At 41.9% G+C, this 21,413-nt stretch overlaps 1 protein-coding gene across 1 annotated transcript in view; it reads left to right on the plus strand.

Moving 5' to 3' along the window:
* The first annotated feature begins 6,893 nt into the window (after positions 1-6,893).
* Positions 6,894-21,413, plus strand: part of ZFAT (zinc finger and AT-hook domain containing) — a 134,523-nt gene continuing 120,003 nt past the window's right edge. Inside the window, exons 1-2 of the mRNA XM_071553800.1 lie at positions 6,894-7,050; positions 18,635-18,824. The gene's annotated coding sequence lies outside the window, so the exon portion shown is untranslated. The remainder of the gene's footprint in view (positions 7,051-18,634; positions 18,825-21,413) is intronic.

Below are 21,413 nucleotides of genomic sequence, written 5' to 3' on the forward strand. Positions count from 1 at the left end.
GAATCTCAACACTTTGTTCCTCTGGTGTCATAGGGAGATACTGTAGTCCAGCCAAAGGACCAACACCTTCTTCTGTGCTTTATCTTCTATTTTTTCCAGCCTTTCAAGCAGCATATCTCTTTTTCACTCTTCTCTTTTATCTCCATGCTCTCCAATCCATCTGATTCTTCCTCCTTATATTTTTATTTCTGCCCTGTGCTACACCTGCTTGATCTTCTCTATCATCCTGGATCTCTGATTTCAGTTCCTACTCTTCTCCCACCACTGTAACTGCTTGTCTCCCACATCCTCCTGAAGAGGGATTGTTATTACTTACTCACATAATGATATTACATGGGAATCTAGACCTAACAGCTTCCATGTGGAGTGTGTGCCTCACAGGAGTATCATATGATGTAAAACATAAATTAAACTAGGGCAGATGTACATTGACATAAAGTGTGGCTTGAGGGACTACAACTGCTCATTTCTGTGACTGGACCATCCACAGCTCCAGGAGATTACAAGGCTTGTGATGGGGGACAAAGAAGCACCACAGTTGGGTTAAGGAAGATTTTTTTTACTTGGGAATTTGTCTGCCTTTTTGAGGTGTCAGCCTTCTAGCTGGAAAGAAAGTCCTGGATGCCCAGCCCCTTGCTACGTAGCTCCTTCTAGGTGTGGCTGCTGCCTGGCACGTGAGAGTGTGTTTAAATGAGTTCCAGTGTGCACACTAAAGAGCAAAACATGTCCTTCTTGGAAAAACATGAACTGAATGTCAAGCAGAGAAGCACAATGATCACATATCCTAAAGTGGACACTGAAGGTCTGGTCCTCTGGATGTTTTCTGAGCCCTGCTGACTGGATGGATCTCTGTCGACTCTAGTGGGAATGTAGGCATCCAGCTCAGAGGGAAATGCCTGCACATGTACACTTGTATTTAACCATTCGATATGTAAGTGCCAAGTGCCACTGGAGATACCACAGGGTATCTCAGGTGCATTTACAGGACTGGCAGAAATTACACAGGATCTACACTGGACTTGTGACCTTCTGAAGCAGGAGCTGGAGTTTAGGCAGAGTCCTCTAGGACATCTCAAATGGCATTGAAGTTTTATGTGTGGGGGGCAACTGAATCAAGCTGCGTGTGTCCTAATCTGGAGTTGGATCACTGCTGAGAAGGTAAATAAAAATTTTCACATGTGGCTGAGGAAACCAAAAAGCTGGTTTTGCCAGCTTCAGAGCTTCAGTGCAACACTTACAACTCCATATTGATTATCCACTAAAACCAACACAGATCCAGATCAAAATAAATCATTTATATCTCCAAAGAGGAGCAAAAGCAAACTCTGAGGGAAAGGCAGGTGACTGTAATTGAGTTATATCACAGGATACAGTGAGTAAAGACTTTGTTACTATAAATAAGAAAGGAGTGCTAGAAATGACCTAAACTGAAATAAAACCAGCTTTGAACAAAACCAAAGTGTTTTTCTGGCTCAGAGATGTACGATTAACTTGGCTGCTGATTCAATGGATCAAAAATTGCATTGATCTAATGCCTCTGACTTTCTACATTACGTCCAAAAAATGTAACCTAAGTGCAGCTCAACTGGAAGATTGCTGCCTGAACAATGCTTTTTTTTTCTTTTAACGGGAAATTTCAGCTCCATTTTTCCAGTGCTGCAAAATATCCTCTGCTTCCCACATTGTGAGATGACAACAATGCTCAGCTGTCTTTGGCCTGAGTTGTGGCACTAGGCCCAAAAGTATCTCAAGTTGTGAAAAGTCTTAAATCAACACATCTTACCGCTGAAGAGTGAGGAAAAACAGTTTCTAAACCATATGAAATATTCATGTCTAGCATCTTGTGAGATACCATCTGGTTAGATCAAACCAGACCAGAGCTGATAGTGACATAGAAACACACTGGGCAGAAAGTGGGGTGCTGCGACTCAAACATGCATTGTCTCATGCTCTACAGAAGAGTACAACAAAAGCAGCATCACTTCAGGAATAATTACCTTTTTTCAACAACAACAAAAAAATTCTGAAAGAGAAGTGTTGATCCCTGGGGTCTGATATTAGAAAAATCATAATGTACTTAAGATAAAATCATGCCTTTCATAAAAGCATTGACAATTTAATTGCAATTAAAAAAAAAAGCCAAACACCAAAATGACCAAACCAGCATTTCTACAGCCAAAAGAATAAACAAAGAGCAAATCCTACTGCTGACGCTGTGATCTCCCAGCATTTTATATTTATAATCCTACAAGAAAATATGTCCTTTTTTTCCCTATAGCCATCATTCACAGGACATAGGACTTGGGAGACCTAACTATTTCCCCTGTCAGAGCTACTTTTGTGATATATGACCTTGAGACAAACATTTTGCTTCTGTTGCTGCTTCCCCTCCCACTTCCAGTCTCTTCCAGACAGAGATAGGTTTACTGTGCCTTATATAATAGGACCTTTAGGTGCCAATGCAATGTAAATAGTGGCAGCACAGGTACAATTGCAAGACCCTAATGTCTAGGCTTAGGGCTTTTATTATCCAGTTACAAGGTCACTGTTGGGTGAAAGGATTGCTGCTTAAAACCTTGCTGAGCCATCAGCCTATGGCTGTCTCCTAGTAATATAATAATGTTATTTCAATGCAGGGAAAGCATTTAAAGCTTTCCCAAACTTGCCAAGTTTGTGGTGTTGTGCAACATCAGTGGTAGAATGGTCCCACACAGGTGAGTATGAACATGGAGATGCTTAAGATGCTGGGGTCTTTCCCCCTCTCTCCTTGTTGTTTGCAATTTACCCATTCCTTTTCTCAAGGTTAATTAAGCTTTGTGCCACCTTAAGAGAATAAGGAACAATTGTACCCAGCTCCCTGGAGGGGAAAGATGGAGGAGGCAGAGATTAATGGCTGCCTTAGAGCATAGAGCTGGAGTCAGGACCAGGATAATCTCCATTGCTGCGTACCTTGTGATAAAACTAAAATGCTACCCCTTTACCAGCAGTGTCAGTCACACAGTATGGGCTCTGCAAAGGCTTTAAAAAGCAGGGAAGAGAGCATCAAATGTTCCAGCCCACTTAATTTGAAAGCTGCCTATAATAAACCCTTGGGAACGTGTAAAACAGACAGGTCAAATTACATAGTTACACAAATATCACTGGATTTCTGGCATTTAGGAATAAAAGGCTTTGATCTGTTCAATTTAAAAGTGCCTAAAACATCCATACAGTATGTTAAAATCTAATGTTAAGTGCTTTTCTTTTTGTACTTTCCAAAAGCTTAGCTAGAGACAATTTGGACACAGCATGACAAAACTTTGCCTTAATAACATAAATATCTATGCACAAGTAATTTGACACAGTGTGCCACTGCAAAATATTTTATATTCAGTAAAATGACAGTTCTTATCTAGTTCTTATCAACAGAAACCTTTAAAGAAACAATCCATTGCCCTTTAAAAGCCCCTCTCAATTCCTCACTTTCCCATCTGTCTTATTTATAGCTCTCTCTTTGTGAAGTGCTTCAAGATCTATGAACGAGAAGTGCTCATAAAACCTCAGTGTGAGCCGGGATTTGAAATCAGCAGCACTTATGGATGTTATGCATATGAAGGGAAGACTTGAATGCAATGCTCCAGCATTCAAAATCAACCCCACATCAGTGTCCTCGTCAACAATTTCACTTTAAAGGACTCACTCGACATCTGTATAAACGCATCAAAATGCCTCTTAGCTCTTCTCCCACTTATTTTCGACAGGCGTCTCACTGTGTCTGTGAGCAGGGATCCTCCCTCCATGTTTTCCATCATTGCACAATTGGCTTTCCATGGGCCTCTTTGGCAGATCCAGCCCTTTTGGAAAGCAGAGTTTATTCCTCCCCTCCTCTTTCAGCCTCACACTGAGGAGGAGGTCTGTGGCAGGGACTCGATGCAGCAGAATGTCAATGCCAGAAGTGGCCTTTCTCATGGAAATCAGGCACAGGAGTCCGGCATTGTCTGTGCAAGAATGAGAGACTTTGCTTTTTTCCCCCCCCTCCCTTTCTGAAGATTATATTTGAACCGTTGAGCTCTGGCTCTCTCATGACTTGTGAGTGCCAGATCTTTCCTCAGGACTGATTTCTCCATCTCCTCCCTCACCTACTTTGTTGTGCCATCTCCTTTTCATCACATCCAATTAGTCCTTATTGGCTTATCTTAGCTTTTTCTAAGATTTCATGGATAAAAATGTCAAATAAGTGTATTTGACTTGAATTTACTTGTGCTGAGGACTGCATTTATTTCCCCCACAAGGACAGATTACATCACTTGACCCCCTGGGAGAAAAGGAAGAGCTCCCCTTGCTGAACTAAGAAGCAACAGGAGATACTCAGGAAGGAAACCACTTCCCTAGGGACACGCCAAAGTCATATTGATACATTCCTACTGGCAGACTTATGCTCTCCCCAAGAGTATGTTGTTCAAAATTTTCCTCCTAACTTGACTCAAGAAGGTTTTTGTGGGGGTTGGTAACATGGACACTGCACTTTTTCAGCATTACAGATAAAAGGTCCAAGTCCTGGTGACTTGATACATAGCTCATCGTGCCTCAGTCACATCTTCCCCCGTTGGTTGTCTGGTCCATTAGAATAAGGTCGCTCCTGGCCAAATATCCCCTTCACAGGCTTGTGAGATGGCCACAGTCAGGCTCATGGCTTGGAGACTGGAATCAAAAAGGCTCATCAAAAAGCAAGTTCCAGCAGAGCTGGGACCTACCAGAACCTCTGTGCAATGCCAGCAGATACACACACAGCCTCCCTGGGATGGGATGACATTACTCTCATCAGGCAGGTCAGCATCTAACCCCGCTCCCACCACACAAAAGCTGCTTTCCACCTGGATGGTCCCACTCTGAATATCATCAAATTGCAGTGTTTTGCTGGCAGTCAGTAACACACCATTAAATCTACTTGGGCCAATAGGAAACAAGCCATGTCACACATTCAGTGATAATTCAAAATCTCTCTTTAAAATAATTTTCTTATTAAATCACAGCCTTCAAATGAACAAGACCCAGACTATACATGAATTCACATTGCAGATCCTGGTCTTACTGTGATAGGATTTAAACTGGCTTGTTAATGCTCTGGCAAAAAGGTATACATTTCAAAGGCAAGGAAACCGTATCTGCACCCTTTTATCCACCTTCAGGAAGGGTTTGTTGAACGTGCCACAGTCTGTATTTCTGATGAATATTGGATTGTGTTTCAGAATGATTATTCTGATTAAAAATCAATTGAAATCTGTCATTGCTTCAAAACTGATAGTAAGTGGCACATATAAAGTATGCAGCATGCTCTGCATGTCAGGCAGATGAAAGACATGGTGTAATTGTTAATTGATAGCGTATTTAAATATCATGCCTGCATACTTATCTAAGTTTAAAGCCTGTGTTATGTAACATGCTGATAATGCACACACCTTTCATGAAACAAGGTACAAACCCACAGTCTAATACACCAACCTTACACAAGTTGCCTGCTGCATGTGCTCACATCTGACAAGTGTTTGAAGCACAGCATTTACACATAAAACATTTATACACACATTGTGCACTGAGGCATTGAAATATGCAGCATTCCATATGTTACACATATTACATATATGATATCTATGCCAAGTATTTTGGGGAATGAAAAAGCAATTATCCATATGCTCTCTAAACAATGGCAACATGCTGTAAATTGTGGGACTAGAGAAGCAGCTTGATCCTCAGGGAATGCTTAACTGCCGTGGGAAGTACATTAGACATGGAGACGAGCAGGCAAACAATGACAGCAGTAGTTGGGCTTGTGTAAGTGTGTGCAGAGAAAAGGCAGTGTTTCAATTCATAGAACACAACAAAACAGACTAGCATATCCTGAGTTGGAAGGGAGCCATCAGGATCATGCAGACCAACTCCTGGCCCAGCAGGACAGCCCCAAGAGTCACACCATGTGTCTGAGAGTATTGTCAAACACCTCCTGAAGTCTGTCAGGCTTGGTGCTGTGACAACTTCCCTGGAGAACCTATACCAGTGCCCAACCACCCTTTGGGTGAAGAACCTTTTCTAATATTCAACCTAAATCTCCTGTATCACAACTTCAGGCCACTCCCTTAGGTCCTGTCACTGGTCACTACACAGAAGACATCAGTGCCTGCCCCTCCTCTTCCCCTCACAAGTTATAACTGCAGTGAGGTCTCCCTTCAGTCTCCTCTTTTCCAGCTGAACAAAGCAAGTGCCCTCAGCACTTGGGATCCCCCTCAAGGTCCTTCCCCATCTTCGTTGCCCTCCTTAGAACACTCTCTAATGACTTTATGTCTTTCTCATATTATGGTGCCAAAACTGCCCCATGTTGCAGGTGAGGCCACCCCAGTGCAGCGCAGAGTACAATCCCCTCCTGGCTGGTGATGTCCCCCAGGTCAGAGTTGGCTCTCCTGGCTGGCGGGGCACTGCTGACTCACACCCAACCTGCCTTCAATCAGGCCCCTTTATCCCCCTGGACAGGAAGGAAGGACTCGCTCCCCGCGGGGCCGTGCCCTGCAAGGCGGCCCGAGCCACTCACACCGCGCACGCCTCGCTCGGGGCGGCGGGGGGGGTTATAAACGAATAATAATTCAGTCAAGGTCCTTGTGCTGTGCCGTCACATAATGCCGCTTCAGCCCCGGGCTGCTGTGGGGGGATAAAAAGGAATATACAATTATATATAAATAAACATTTAATGGGTCCCGTGTTCTGCTTCTGGCTCGGAGGGGGCGGAGCCGGAGCGCGCCCTCATTGCCCGCGAGCGCACGGCCGGCCCCGCCTCCCCTTTCCCCGGCGGCGCGTGCGCGCGGCGGGCCCGGAGGGCGGGGCCGGGGGAGGGCGGGGATTGGTTGCCATGGCGGTGACGTCAGAGGGTGCCGGGGACGGGCAGCGGAGACACGGGAAAGGTCAAACTAAAGGCGAGCGGAGCGGGGTCGGGAGCGGCAGGGAATGGCCACGCCGGGAGTCTCCGCGGGGCCCGCCGGCCGGGAGAGACAGCCCCTTGGTCCCCGCCGCTTCCCCGCACAGGTACGGGGGGAACGGCGCCTCCGGGGCCGCGCTGGGGCGGGGGTCAGGGCGCGGGAAGGGGGCCCGGATGGGGGGAACGGGGAGCGCCCCTGGAGCCCCCCGGACCTGTGGGGGGTTCGCGGCAGGCCCTCCCCGGCCCTCAGGGAGCTGTGAGGGGGCTCCCCGCGCTCTGCGGTGCGGGACGGGACCTCCGTTCCCCCCCATGTTGCCCCCGTTCCCCATCCCCCCCACGTTGCCCCCGTGCCGCGGGTCCTGCCCCCGCACTGCCCCGAGAGCAGAGCTCCCTCCCCCGCTCTGTGACCCTTGCGACCCACGAACAGAAGTTGGGCCTTTTTTTTTTTCTGGTGGGCCTTAGGGAGCTCTGCCCCCCGCCCCGGCCCCCAGCTTTGCATAACTTGTCTCCTTGTTGACCGTCCCTTCCTCCTGCACTTTGCCCTTGCCCGGTGGTCTGTGGCAGGAGGGAGTAAAACTATTCAAGGACTGGGTTTTGTTTCTCTTGGGAGAGAGCTGAGTCACAAACAAGGCAGGCTAATACTATATATATATATACACACACACACATGTATATTCGTTTTTCCCCCCCCCAGCAGCTCAGTGCTGAAGCAGGATTCTGTGACAGTACAGAACAAGGCCCTTGGGTGTGATTTTTTTACTTTAGAAAACCCTGGAGCCTAGCTGATATTAGCATGTAGAGTTGGAATGCCACAAGCAGTCTGTTGTCTCTTCCTGCTCAAAGAATAATTTAGAGGAGCAGCGATGACTCATTAATAGAAAGTATTAGTTGCACAAAGGCAAAACCAGGTGAAGTTTCTTACTTTACCACAGACTTACTCTGTGACCTTGGATCAGTGTTCCTGCACCAGCCCTCTGTTTGCTTATGAATCAGGAATGGCGGTGCTTTCCAAAAACGTACTGTGAATAAACACACTAATGAAATGCTTATCTGCTGTAGTAATCATGGGTCGATAGCGATGTTATTTCTACTATAGAAGCAATGAGGCTCTAGGCAGGATGCAAGCATTTTGCTTGCAGAATTTTCCTGTGATAGCCAGACTTTGATGGAGATGGAGGCTTGCATAAAAAGACATTTAATAACCTGTGATAGTACCTGATTTGCACTGTGGGAAGCTTGTACTTTATATTTTTATGTAGTGTGTGCACTAATATGCTTTGAAAGAGCTGCCATTCCACTCTGCAAGTAGTTTATGGGTGGGGTTTTTCTCCTCTGCCTAGAACAAAGCTGGTTCCAGGTGTCCTCTTCCACTGCTAAGGGAACCCCGTGAATTTGTAATGTGGCAGATCATCTCTGATAGTTGGCATCTCCGAGCTACAGGGTGTTAGGCTTGGTGTTTTGGTCAGGAACTGAAAGAAAAGGGTTCTGATATACTTGACAGAATGAAGAAATTGCTTCTGGCATTGGTTTGTAAGTTACCTGGTTCTTGCCAGGGTAGGGGAGTTGGGTTAACTGGCTGCTCTCACGGGGTGCCTCTGTATTTGCAAGAAAATCCCAAAGGGAGTGACAGTAAGTTCATTACACCTGCAGTGAAAGACAAACTAAGTCATTGAGGATCAGTATGTTTGTTAGGAGCAGTGTTTTCCTTCTCACCTTGTAGGTTTCTCTCTATGGAAAACCAAATACCGTAAGTATTGCATAGGCCAAAACCTAAATACAAGAATCCCGAGACTGAAGGAGTTGACTGTCGTGGTTCACACACTGCTCTGAAGTGGTGTGCAGCCACAGAAATAACAGATAGAAGCAGCCAAGCACAGAACTGAGAGCTGCTACTGCAAATGCTGACCTGAGTGAGCTAAGTTTTCCCTCTGTACAGTTTTGCTTTAAACTAATTTATGCAGCTAGATTGCTCATCTTTTTTTTCCCCTAATGTTTAATTATTTTTGATCTATTGTAGAAAGATACAGCAAGAAGAAGCTCTGTTTGACTGATATCTTGGCGATTTTTGGAAGTAATTTGATCTATAGTGTCTTGCTTATCTACTCAATTTAATATGAAACTTCCATAATCAGTTTTAACATTAAATAGGTAAACTTTTATGTGTTGAGGTGGAGGTAAGCACAACACAGCTGGGTCTGGGTTTTCTTTTTCTTAACACACTTGAAAGGTTCTCTGGTAAAATGGCAATTCATTGTTAGTTCATAATATGTAGGGGCCCTGGAAAAATCAAATACCCAGTTTCATAGCTACCCTTAGGCATCTTTAATTTATGCAAGCAGGGCTCACCGAGTAACTGCTGTAAGTCTCATTGACTTTAGTAGGTTTGCAGAGGTCATATTTTAAAATGGGTAAGTTGTGCTTGAACTATTTTCTTAGTAAGTATTAGTAGCAAGTGTTTGTGTACACAATTGCATGATTTTTCCAGTTCTCCATGACATTTTCTGTTTTTCTTTAGATTCTTTCTCATCTTAAAGAAAACTCTCATTAGGAAGAAGCACAGGTTTTTGAAAACAAGTTCCTTCTCAAGATCTGGGTAGAGCAGAGCAGACTGAGGTTTTACAAACAGCAAGAAAGGCCGGTTTTAGGGTCAGAGAAACTTGGCCAGCGCAACCCAAATGTACACGAGTGACATCAGCATTTTCCTGAGCCATTTATGCTGTTCACTTGTGCTGGTTCCCAGCAGTGCCTTGTGTCTTATGTAAGCTTGCACTGTACATCCTGTCCTGCTGTTCTCATGCATGATAATTCACTGGTGTTATCTTACTGGAGGTTTTGAGAGCTCCTTGTTGTCTCAAATATCCATATGCGAATTTCCTATGAGCGTGGGGAAGAGATCTGTGCCAGGAGCATAGCACTGTCCTAGGAGACATTCAAGGAGTAACTTGGAGTGAGACACAGCTTGTCCCTCTGCTCCTTTTGGTAATGGAGCTGTAACCATGTGAGGTCATGTGGCTGTGAGAGAGGGTTTAGTGGACTGAAGCTTTGATCTGTGTCATATGTGGATGGACCACTAATGCAGTTTTGATGGCTGGTGATAAAATATAAAAACCAAAGGACTAAAATTTCAACAGAAGCTTCAATAATATTAAGGCTTGAAAATAAAGGCTTTTATTGTGCTGTCACTGCACACTTCTTGGTTACAAGGTCTTCTGGAGGAATTGTATCTTCAGATACTAATCCTTTAAACTTGTCCTTGCAGTTAGCATTTAGTCATGCATAATGGAAATACAGCCACTTGATGAGTGAAATTGAAACAAACCCTCCATTATAAGCTTTCTAAACCAAACATTCCTTCTGTTTTTCCTGCTTGCTAAATCTAGCTGAAGCTTGCTGGCATGAAATCCTGCAGTAACCCAACATGCGTGGTCTAATTCTAAGTAAATTGAGCTCCTTCTTTGAACAATATCTAATGTTTCCTACTTTAGTCTCCTTTGTTAGTGCTGTAGCAGTGTGAGGGAGCCAAATTCCTGATTACCTGTCCTGGGGAACATGGTTGTCCTTGTCTGACTCCATGGCTTGTTTGGAACACCTGGAAAGTTTCCTTATGAGCACTGATCTCGTGCAGGACTGTGGGATGTACAGCTCTGCAGGAGCCATGTAGAGAAGGAAGAAGGGTTGAGAAGCACACCTGGAAAGGAATGCTGATGTGCCCTGTGGAAGGAATAAAATCTTTCCTCTGAGTTTCCCCAAGTGATCTGTTTCATACTGCACAAAACAATTTCTCATTGTAGGGGAGAAACAAGGAATGCAGGACTTGTTAAGGAGACTGATTATCTGAAAAGGAACAGGTGCAGTGCTTAGACATGGAAAAGCTAAACAGATTCCTTTAAGTGAGCAGTTCTTGCAAAGCTTAAGGACATTTATTGGCAAAACATCTAAGAGAAACTTGAATTTTTGTTTTGAGAAGGAAATTGAATTTATCACTGTTACTTTTACTGCCCAAAGGTAGGAATGCATGGACTTTTTCTACTGCTTTTGTTACTTACAGAGGATATGCAAATCTGTTTTAAAACATATACAGGAGAATGAGCAGCAGTGCAGTTGTATGCATTTTAGAGACCTGTAGAAGCTGTAAGAATAAACATTAAAATGCCCACACTTCAACAGCACCTGCATGTAGCACATTGGAGATATTGTTATGTTTTATTATATTACAGATACTTAAACGAATTTAAAAGTCCACATATATGCTGTTGTAATTCAGTAACTTTTTCAGTAGATGTAGGCAAATAAAATGTGATCTGCATGCTTAAATCTCCTAAAATATTTATAAAAAAAGTTGGCTCTTGGAAAAAGTTTCCCACAGGATGCAGTGGGTGTCAGGTATAAAGGTCAACAGCAGACAAAGTAAAGTCAAGGCTCTTTTGAGTTTATTTTTCTCCTATTTTTAAAAAAAATCCTGTGTAAAGAAGCATAGAATCTTTCTTTGTTACTTCCTAAATTTCCAAATGCAAACAGGCATTTGAAGGTTTATTCCTACTCAAGCTATTTGTTGCAAACTATTTTTTTCTTTAGGAGAGGGTTAAAAAAAAGCCTCAGTGCAGTTAATACATTCATGAACTCTTAGCACGGAAGTTCCTGGTGTAAATCAAAAAAGCCAGATGGAGTTTTAAGTGACTGTCATGTACAACTTGGGGAACGAACATTTCTGATACTAATAAAAGGGCCAGATTGGAACTGCATAATTAATCCCAGTGTCCTTTTCAACACATGATAAGCTTTGGCTGTAACAGCCACATAGTTATTAGAGACAACTGTCAAGTCCTATGAAGCAGAGAATTCTTTGCCTAAAATAAAAATACCTGTCTGCTTATTCTGTTACGTATCTCGTGGTGATTAGTGCTCAGACTGCAATTTAAATGGAGAAAAAAAAGAGGGTAACTTGGTGTTGAATGTATTTCTTGTCTTAAATATGTATGCAACTATATGTCTGTTTAATATGTATAATTTATCTGCGTACATATTTTATGTACAAAAATATTTTAAAGACAGGAAATAAGTATATAGGGTTTTTATTGGTGTTACATGGCAAAAAATTTTCTCCAGTAGAGTTCATTTGAAATTTAATGTCTGGGGAGCCCCAGGAAGCAGTCTTGATTAAGTTTATTCCCTCCATGTATCAGTGACCTGACGGAAGTGTGCAGAAAGATGCTAAAAAAAAAAAGGCTTATGGGATGGCATAAAGTCTGTGTTGGAGACAGACAGGAGGAGGAGTGGGCAGATGGCAGTCAGTACAAAATACGTGAATAATCAGATTGAGAACAAGCTGAAAAGACTGTGTGAGTTTGCTGGCTGCATGCTGCTACATTTTTGGTTTAATTAATGTGATAAGGATTCTTCCTGTTGTGATCTATGGAGCAGAGAGGTAAAATTCTTGTAGCTGTAAGCGTACGTAATGGTGAAAGCATGCCTGCCATTGTCAGAGGGAACTTCTGGGATGAGGAAAAGATCAGTGCTTTCAGAACTATCTGGACTGGAAAAACTTAGAAAAACCTGTTCAGCTTATCATAAACTTCATCTGCAAGTTTTTCCAGATCTACCTTTGGCATGCATGACATGGAATAATATTATCTACAATCTTACTACCTGAACCTGTGTAACAATAATTTTATTTCTTTTTCTGAAGTGGTCTAGAAGCTAGTGAGATGTATTCATGATAATTTGTTTACATAACTTACTTTAGCTGGACTCCTTGGATTGCTGCATAGCCTAAGTGTTCATTGCCTGGCTCAGTGTTTTTTTTCCAGACTCTTCTTTAGAGGCACTGTCAAGGTGTTGAAGGTAAAAAAGAGCTAAGGGATGGTTGTACTGGTGCATGATTGATCCCATAACACTTCGCACAATGTGAAAGGTTGTCATGCCAAGAAATAAATCCAGAAATAGAAAAAAACCCCCAACTTCCTGCCCCAACTGATTCTTACTTGAAAAAGGTTATAATATCAATTTGTAATAATAATAAGGTATAGACATGGAAAGGAGTGTATTGAGATGCAGTTGATCAGTGGTAATTTTGTCCTGTTTTATTTGTTTCAAAATGTTCCTGCTTTTTTCTTTTAGTGAGTTCCTTAAGTTGAGAGCAATGAACTGGTCTAACTGGAGAATGCTCTACTTCTGTATAAAGAGATATTGCTCTGTCTGAGCTGATGAGTAATGGGAAGGAGCACAACTCAACTTGCAGTTTAAAATTTATTTAATGCAGTAACTTGTTAGAAGTTACCCTTCGGTAGTATCAGTTTGCTCCTTGTATACTGTCCTCTTAGAATGGCTGGATCTGGACAACAGCACTGAAGAGTTCTAACTGCACAAGAAGGCTGAGGGAATTGGGTCTGTATTTCTGCAGAAGTGAAGGTTAGAAAGAGAAAGGAAAAAGATTAAAATATTCAGAAGTGCCCTAGATAAGATTGTTTCATGTCTGAGGGCATGCTGAACCCTGTGGGAATGAGGAAGCTAAAAAGCTGCTTAATTCTCATGTTTCACACTGAATCAACATGATGTTAGATATCAAAGTGGTATTAGTGTAATTTGTAAGAATGTGGACATTTTATGTGAAAAATACAGAAATAAGATAGTCTGAACCAAATCTTCTGCTGTGTCAGAGCTATGTGGAGAATGAACGTTGGAGGTTTAACATGAGTGTAATAAATCAAACTGCCAGCTGAGCCTCAGAGGACTTTATTCATGCACTTCATTGTTCTCTCTACAGATACAGCATGGCTCAGCCAAACGAAGCGTTGTCATTCTGCAGATGTTCAAAGTGTTTCCCAGTGTTCTGAGGACTGAGCTCGTGTCTCTGTGTTGTCTTAAACTGCTCAGTTCATTGTTTGGAGTGGCTGTGCTCTGACTTTTAGATGTACTTTTCATATGCAGGAATCGCAGTGTGAGTTCGCAGTTTTGGGTGAGTGGGGAGCTACGTTACGTACTGTTGATAACTCCCAGAAAGGCTCAAATTTGTACCTTCTGGAAAGTACTATTTCCCAAGGCTGATGCTTGGCAACAGAAGATGCCCTGCTGACCCTCTGCAGCTTGGCAGAAAATGCTCCTCATTGCGTGAGCTTCCAAAGCGCCTCTCCCAGGGTACAGACTGCTTGGGGCTGCTGGCACAGAGAAGGTTTTTTAACCTTCACCAAACTGCTTCCCTTCCCCATATCTTCAGTACCAGGCAAACAGAACAGTAAAACAGAAGACAGAGTTATTTAGTGAGATAGAAGTGGGAAACAAAAGGGTAAAAGCAGAACAGATGGAAAATTGTGTTCTGGTTTAAGCAAATGGTGACACGTCTGGCTGTTTCACTGCTGTTATCTAGAATTCCTAAAGCACCTCCCTGCTGTTTGGCCTGGAGAGTCTGTACTCATAGCAGTAGTCTCTCATTAGTGTTAGCTTTAAGTATTTAAAGTTAAAATTGCTGTGAATTTTCCTCACATCTTCCTTGCTAGTGCTCCAGCTGGGGTCATTGAAGCTGTGTGGTGTTTGTGACTCTTCCTGGAGATGGGCACCTTTGTGCTTAGAGAATGTTGATTTTTCATCCAATCCCTACTCATTCTGCTGTCTGACTGGTCCATATTTGATATACATCAGTATTTTGATAAACATTCTTACAACATGCTCACATGGTTAGTGTAGTGTGTGTTCTTAAGTCGATGTCTTCTGAGAGTATCTTTAGCATTTTATATGTGATATATTATTAGCACTGCTGGTAAACTTTAACAGAATGATCTGATTGTATATAGATCATGCATATAAATAAGTATTCTTTCTCAACTTCCTACCAGTCTGCTTCTTTTGGAGTTTTGCTTATCTTAAATTCTTGTTCAGTAAACTTCACCAGTAAAACTTTAACTTAAGAGAAATCAATATTGCACTCAGTTCTAGAAGAATAAGTAAACACAGTTTTTCCATTAAGTTAGGTTAAGATAAGAAATACTACAGCTTAGTTTGTCAGATGTATACTTTATCCCAGTGAAACAAAGGCAGCATTTTCAGGAATGTTTTCCTTGATGGGGTTCTGTGAGCATAACCTTTGGATCTCACTGTAGGTGAGGGACATACTCATTTTCACACAGCACCTTGCCATGGGATAACTGAGCTGTCTGCTGACAGGATCAGGTACTTTCAGGTCACTGGAACATCGGGAATGTTCTAGTAGCAGGAAGGATAGTTTTTCTGCAGCTTGCCCCTCATCTGTTCCAAATATGTCACGCGAGTATTTCAAAGAAATACCAAGGAAAGTTAAGGTGACTTCTAGGGCTTTATGAAGATTGGTGTGCATATTTCTAGCCTAACACTGAACAGAGCTTGCCATGTTCAAACTTAACTCAGCTATGATATAAGACAGATTCTTTAACAAGGAAATATGTGATATTTTCTTTGATTACACATCTGTCTACTTGTACTCTTCATCTCTGCAGTTTTTTTCTCAATTACTCGAACTTGAAAAATAGTTGCCACACCTGATCAATGCTTTTAATATTATTAATTACAAAATAAATGTAATGGTTGATATCCTCAGAAGTTATGTGATTATGCGTGATTGTCTGGTCTTGTATTTTTCCTTTGATTTAAGCTTGTATGACTGCTTTGAGTTCAAAAGCCTAATTAAAATTTTATGGTAAATTTTTCACTTTGAATATGGCAACTAAATTACTTGTCTTGATAAACACACTACTTAGATCAGGATCTGCTAAGCTGATGGTTCAGTTAAAAATCAGGTTATGCCAAATATTAACTAGAAGCAGGAAAATCTCATCAAAGTAAAATGAATCTGTGTACTTAAACATTCCTTGATTCTAACAAACTGATTGAAGTCATGATTCTGTATGTTAATGTGAAGTTGCAAAGATCAGGGAGTAGTTTGGTGTACTTGTTCTTTCTTACACAATACAAATTTCAGTGTGAATTTCCTTGTTGCTTATATATAAATTAAGGAACAAGACCTTTATTTACATAGCTTAAATTGCTGTTATGTGTAATACTATTTTTAAATTTCTCCTGAGAGTGCCAGGCATCCCAATAAAACCAAACCTCTGCTGCAATTCTTAAAGACTGTTAATAATTTTTTTTTTGTGGCAAGGAGAATATTTTCCCAAGTTGCCTGCTTTAAATGAGGTGAATACTGGTTTTCTGTCATTTTAGTGGTACGTTACAGATCCCTCTTTTAATAGACTGTTTATAGTTTGCTGTTAACTTGAACTGTGTGGCTGTTTCTTCAGTCATTTCTTCCCCTTCTGTAGAGTCAAATTATTTCAGCTGTCTGGTTGATCTTTGCGCAGATGGGACTTGCTTGCAGATCATTGGAGACTGAAGCACTGTGGTGTGCAGACTATTGATAACTGTAACACTTCCTGTCTTTTAAGTTACTGCTTTAAATTGTAATATATGATTACTTTGAGAAGTTCTACTATTAAATAGTATTGTCATTAAGTTGGAATTTGCAAGATGAAATAATAGATTGCACTTGCATACAGAGCTTGATGAGTATTCCCAACTCTGATACTCTGTTTACTTCATTCAGGTGGAGCCTAAGGCAGGTGACTGTGGCTTTGTGCAAGAGTGAGTTTTGGTGCTTGCATTTATTGTGTACAACTGACTGGAATCCTGTATTTACAGTGTTTCTTTAAGCGTGCCTTTGTTGGTCCCATTGGACAGGATAACTTAGCAATTTTCACAGAACATATTTGTTGTGGAAATACTGCTGCTGATGCTTTTTACTCTAGCACCAGTTAAATTTTAATTCTTCACATTGACAGAAGATTGCGAACTGCGCATGAAATTGATTATTTTTTTTAATTGAATTAATTCCTTAGAGGAACCCTTTGATGTTCTTACACCATTTCTTGTGACCTAATATGGCCTCCACTGACCTGTCCTACAGTTACAGAATCATAGAATGATTTGGGTTGGAAGGGACCTGAAAGATTATCCATTTCTAACCTTCCTGCCGTGGACAGGGAACCTTACACTAGACCAGATTGCTCAGAGCTCCATCCAACCTGGCCTTGAAAAACTGAGAATTTACATTTGCTCACTCAGATAAAGAACAGAAGCAGTGGATGTTTGTAAAAATTACTTTCAGTAGCTTGTCCCACACTTGCAAGTGTAAACACTGTAGAAGATGCTGTGACAAATAAATTATTTACAAGTTTAGTCAATGTCCAAACACCATGGGAGTTTTCTTCAGTTACCTGTCCTAGTTTGCTTGGCTTTTAAAAAAGCAATAGAAACAAGTAGTAGAGCTTGTGGAAAGCTGAGTGAGTGATCTTTTCAGCTCTTCCAGCAGGTGAAGTGAGTATTAAGGACTGTAGCATCCTTGCTCTTCAAACCTCTTTGAAGGAAAATATGGATCATAAACTGAGTATGTCAGGATTCTTATGAAGAGCCACATTTTTACATCTTTTTATTTTTGTAAACATTATTTTTCATATGTAAATATTGTGAAATGAAGTGGGCAACTTTTAAAATTTTTTTTAATGAATGTTTTAATTGTTTTTTGATGCCTGGCTTTAATGAGCTTTTATTTTGGACTCTTGTAAAGTTCATTTTAAAATCCTGATAACATATTTCTTTTAATGTAGAAACTCCAGACTTGACTTTTTATGTGGGAGCTCCATTCATGGGCTGGGCTTGCATCATTCATGCAAATTCTGCAAAGCTGTACCCTTGTCCTAATGAAGGAACTAATGCTCGTGTGTCGGTAGCTCATGTGTCAGTTCCAGCCACCAAAGGAGGATGGAATCACATCCTTGGTAGAGGTTTTCACAAATATTCTTCAGGAATATTAGTGTTCAGAAATGTGCTATACTGCCAAGTTCTTCAAGGGAGGTTTTGCCTGAGGTGCTTTAGATGTTTCTGATACTCGGAAACCTTTTCGTTTTATTCTTGTGTTCTTTTGGTTTACTGTGGCCTCCCCAAGGTCCAGGTGCTTTCAGGACCTAACCTGTACTGTACCACATACTGGCAAATGGAGCACTGGGAACACAAAGGAGTCTTGGAATTCCTTCCATCATTTAGGAAAAGTGATTACTGTGGAAGTCCTGCTCAGCTGATTTCCGTGGAGGTGGAGTCTGCTGACTGTGTTTGGCACGGAGTTCTGTGGGAAAAGCTCCATGCTAATGTGCAGTGTTAACCAAAGAGGCTGAAGGACAGTTTTCAGACTTGGAGTGGGGGTGAACTTTGGTGCAGGGAGTGAAAGGCAAATTGCTGTTCCTCTGCTGATTTTTTTTTTCAAATGTCAGTTTCCTCTTGAAAGGCAGGGAAGTATTGAAGCTGCTGTAAATGGTTGCAAAGTTTATATTACCTTTAAGGAAGTGTAGTTCTGCCAAATTAATTTTGTTTTGTTTACTGTGTCTTTGAGTTCTACATCTAACTCACATTACTGTTCTCCACTCACAAGGCTGATACCAGAAATCTGAAGTGTTTCTATCTTTTTTGGGTTGGGGGGAACATTCCTGTTGTGGTTGAACAATTCACCTGTATTGGTTTAACACCATATTGCCACCGAAAGAGGCAGTTCTACCCTGACCGGTACCTTCCTGTCAGTGCCAAGGATCATACTGTTCTCCAGTGACGGAGATCAGCTGCCTGCTATAGCAGAAAACTCATATTTTTTTCTTTTTTCTTTATCTGTTTTTCCCCCAGGATTAGTTTGCAGCTAATATAGTGGTTATCCAAGTAAGTTGCATCATGAAGTTCAAAAATTCCTGCAGCAATGGAGGAAGCAGGAATCCCTCAGCTGGAAGACAGAACAGGACTACTCTACTGCCACGGTGCTCTTACCATGTCCAAATAAAACCATCCTGAAAGTGCACCCATGGTCAGACTCTGTGGTGTAAGTATTCTTTTCATGTTTCTGGAATAGTCATTGTGCAAGGGCCTCCCTCATTAAGGTAATTATAAAGCAATACCAAATTGTACTAAATGATGTTCTTGTTGCACAGTTGTTTTCTGTGTGAGGTAGGACAAAGTCAGCTGCTTGTAGTTGTCGTGTTCATGCATTGCTGTGTATTTTGCAGAACTAATAAAAGCTGCTTCAAGATTAACTTCAGAACAACTGTGTGCTGTTATCCCCACAGTGCCTGTCACTGCAGGCTGGGTGCTGGTGTTCTTGGCTGCTGATCCTGCTGAACATGCAGGTCATGTTTTAGAAGAAACAAAACATGTCCTTCTGGACTTTACTGGTGGATTTGGTTTAAGGATATTTAGACCTCTAGGTAGGACTAGAACCTATTCTTAAGTGAGATCCTGTGGAATATGTGTAGTTTGAATATTATCTTCAACACAAACTGGTTTTGCAGATCTCTTGCAGTACACTACCCACTATGTGGGCAGAGGCTTGGGGCTTTTTTTAGATGAATACATGCTGTTAGTTCTCCAAAAGGTGTGAAAATCATCAGTTAATGCAAGGCAGAGTTCCCTTTAGCTATTAATCTTCTTGATTAAATGGAGTACCTCTCTTCGTTAGTTTGGCAGCGTGAGATAATTCCAGTTTTACTGGACCAGAATTACTCAAAACTTGGGATTTTAATGTCAGGTAATGATCTAGGTTTTCCCTTCACCAAGCTATTAGTTCTGTTGCACTGAATTGTTTAATCTGCATTGTCCTGTGAGCAAATGGTAGGAGCCAGTCTTTCTACTCCTAAGTAACTCCCAAACGGTTTGTTTACTGTAAATGATTTAATTTTGATTATCACTGGAGCTCTGCATTTGTAGTGTGACAGAAGAACAGTTTGGGTCATACTGTCCATCTATCATGACTTGAAAAGCTGTATTCAGTACTAGGAGAAAACAAAAATGAGATTTGCTGGGGAAAATGTACTGAAATCTGTAGTCTCTCCTTCAATGTAAGACATCCTTATATATTGCTTCAGAGTGACATTTTAAAGTTTTCATGTTCAAAATTTATATTGTGGGAACATTCTGTTGCCTTTTTCAAATTTGAGAGAGTTTCTATAAGCAAGCTAAGTGAAAATACCTTTCATGTTGCCTGTTCTTTAATATACTGGCATAAAATTACAATCTTGAAGGATTTTTTTTGGGAAGAACATTGATTCATCTTCAAAGGGGACCATGAGATAGTGTTTGGTAGCATATTTAAATTCGGTAGGCTTACATATGCAACTTACATTTTCTCTGAAGTTTATTTTTTAAGTATGTGGCATGAGCTGATCAAAATAATTTTAACATTATTTATTTAGGATTTCAGAACTGTTGGAGCTGTTGGCACTGTAGTCTATTGATATCACCTGGCTATTTATAGGAAAGTCTGTACTAATGTAATCTATGGATAATTCTTTTTCCAAAGACTTATTGACTCTGTCATGTCTGAGGACAATTATGTAAACAAGGCTATAGTTGCTGGAAGCATGTAACAGGAATTAATGAGATCATGGAGTTGCAAGTATAATGGTCAGAAGAGACTCTTCTGGGTCTCTGGTCTATCCACTTGTTCAAAGCAGGGATCAAACTAGCACTTGGTGAGATAAGCCAAGGCTTTGACTTGTGAAGCCATGAAAATCCCCCAAACAGTGAATTCATAGACTCTTTGGGAAACCTGTACCTGGTCTTTACAGGTGTCCAACCTGAATTTTCCATGATGCTTCTTGAGGCCATTGCTATTCCCTATCCTGTCTGGCAGTGGTCAGAGTGTTTGTCTTTACAGTTCCCATCTTGGTGTAGCTTTAGACAGCTCTCAGATGGTCCCAGCCTTCTCTGTACCGGAGAAAACACACCCATCTCCCTCAGCATCTCCTCCTTGGATAATGCCCCGGAGGTTTTTGACCAACTTGGTAGCTCAGGACTGAGCCTTCCTTGATTTCTTATTCTCCTGCTGCAGTGCGGTCCTCACCTGAACACCAGATGTCTGCAGAGTGGTCTTGCCAGCTCAGGCAGGCCAGGGACCACATCCCTCACGTTGGCTCCCATTCCAGCTGGTGTCTGTCTCAGCACCTGGGCCCTTCCCAGCAGGGCTGTTCTTGTGCAATCTCTCCCCAGCCAGTGCTAATTTATGAGGTTCTTCTGCCCTGGGTGCACAGCTTTGCACTTTTCCTCCGTAAACCTGATGATGTTTCTTTTGGCCCCATCCTAAGGTTTGTGCTGGTCTGTCTTTGTTTGTGGGGGTGCTGCCATTCCCTGTGTCAGCTGCTTTTCTCTGCACCTCTTCTCTTTCCCTGCCAGTTTGCTGAGGGTGCACTCTGCCTCACCTGCCTGGTTGCTGCTGAGTGTTTGGAGCCCTGGGTTGGCCCTCTGAGCCAACTTGCAGCTGGGCATGCAGCCCTTGGTTGCAGCCACGTGAGCCCAAGATCCAGCCAGTTTTCCAGGTCAGCTTCCCTTCTGTTCATTGAGCTTGAGTCTCCTCAGCTCTCAAGTGAGGCTGTGGTGAGAGACTGTCTCAAAAGTTTCCTAAAGTCAAAGTCTGTTC

The sequence above is a fragment of the Pithys albifrons genome, chromosome 4 (genome assembly GCF_047495875.1).
Source record: "Pithys albifrons albifrons isolate INPA30051 chromosome 4, PitAlb_v1, whole genome shotgun sequence".
In the NCBI taxonomy this organism is placed as follows: domain Eukaryota; kingdom Metazoa; phylum Chordata; class Aves; order Passeriformes; family Thamnophilidae; genus Pithys; species Pithys albifrons.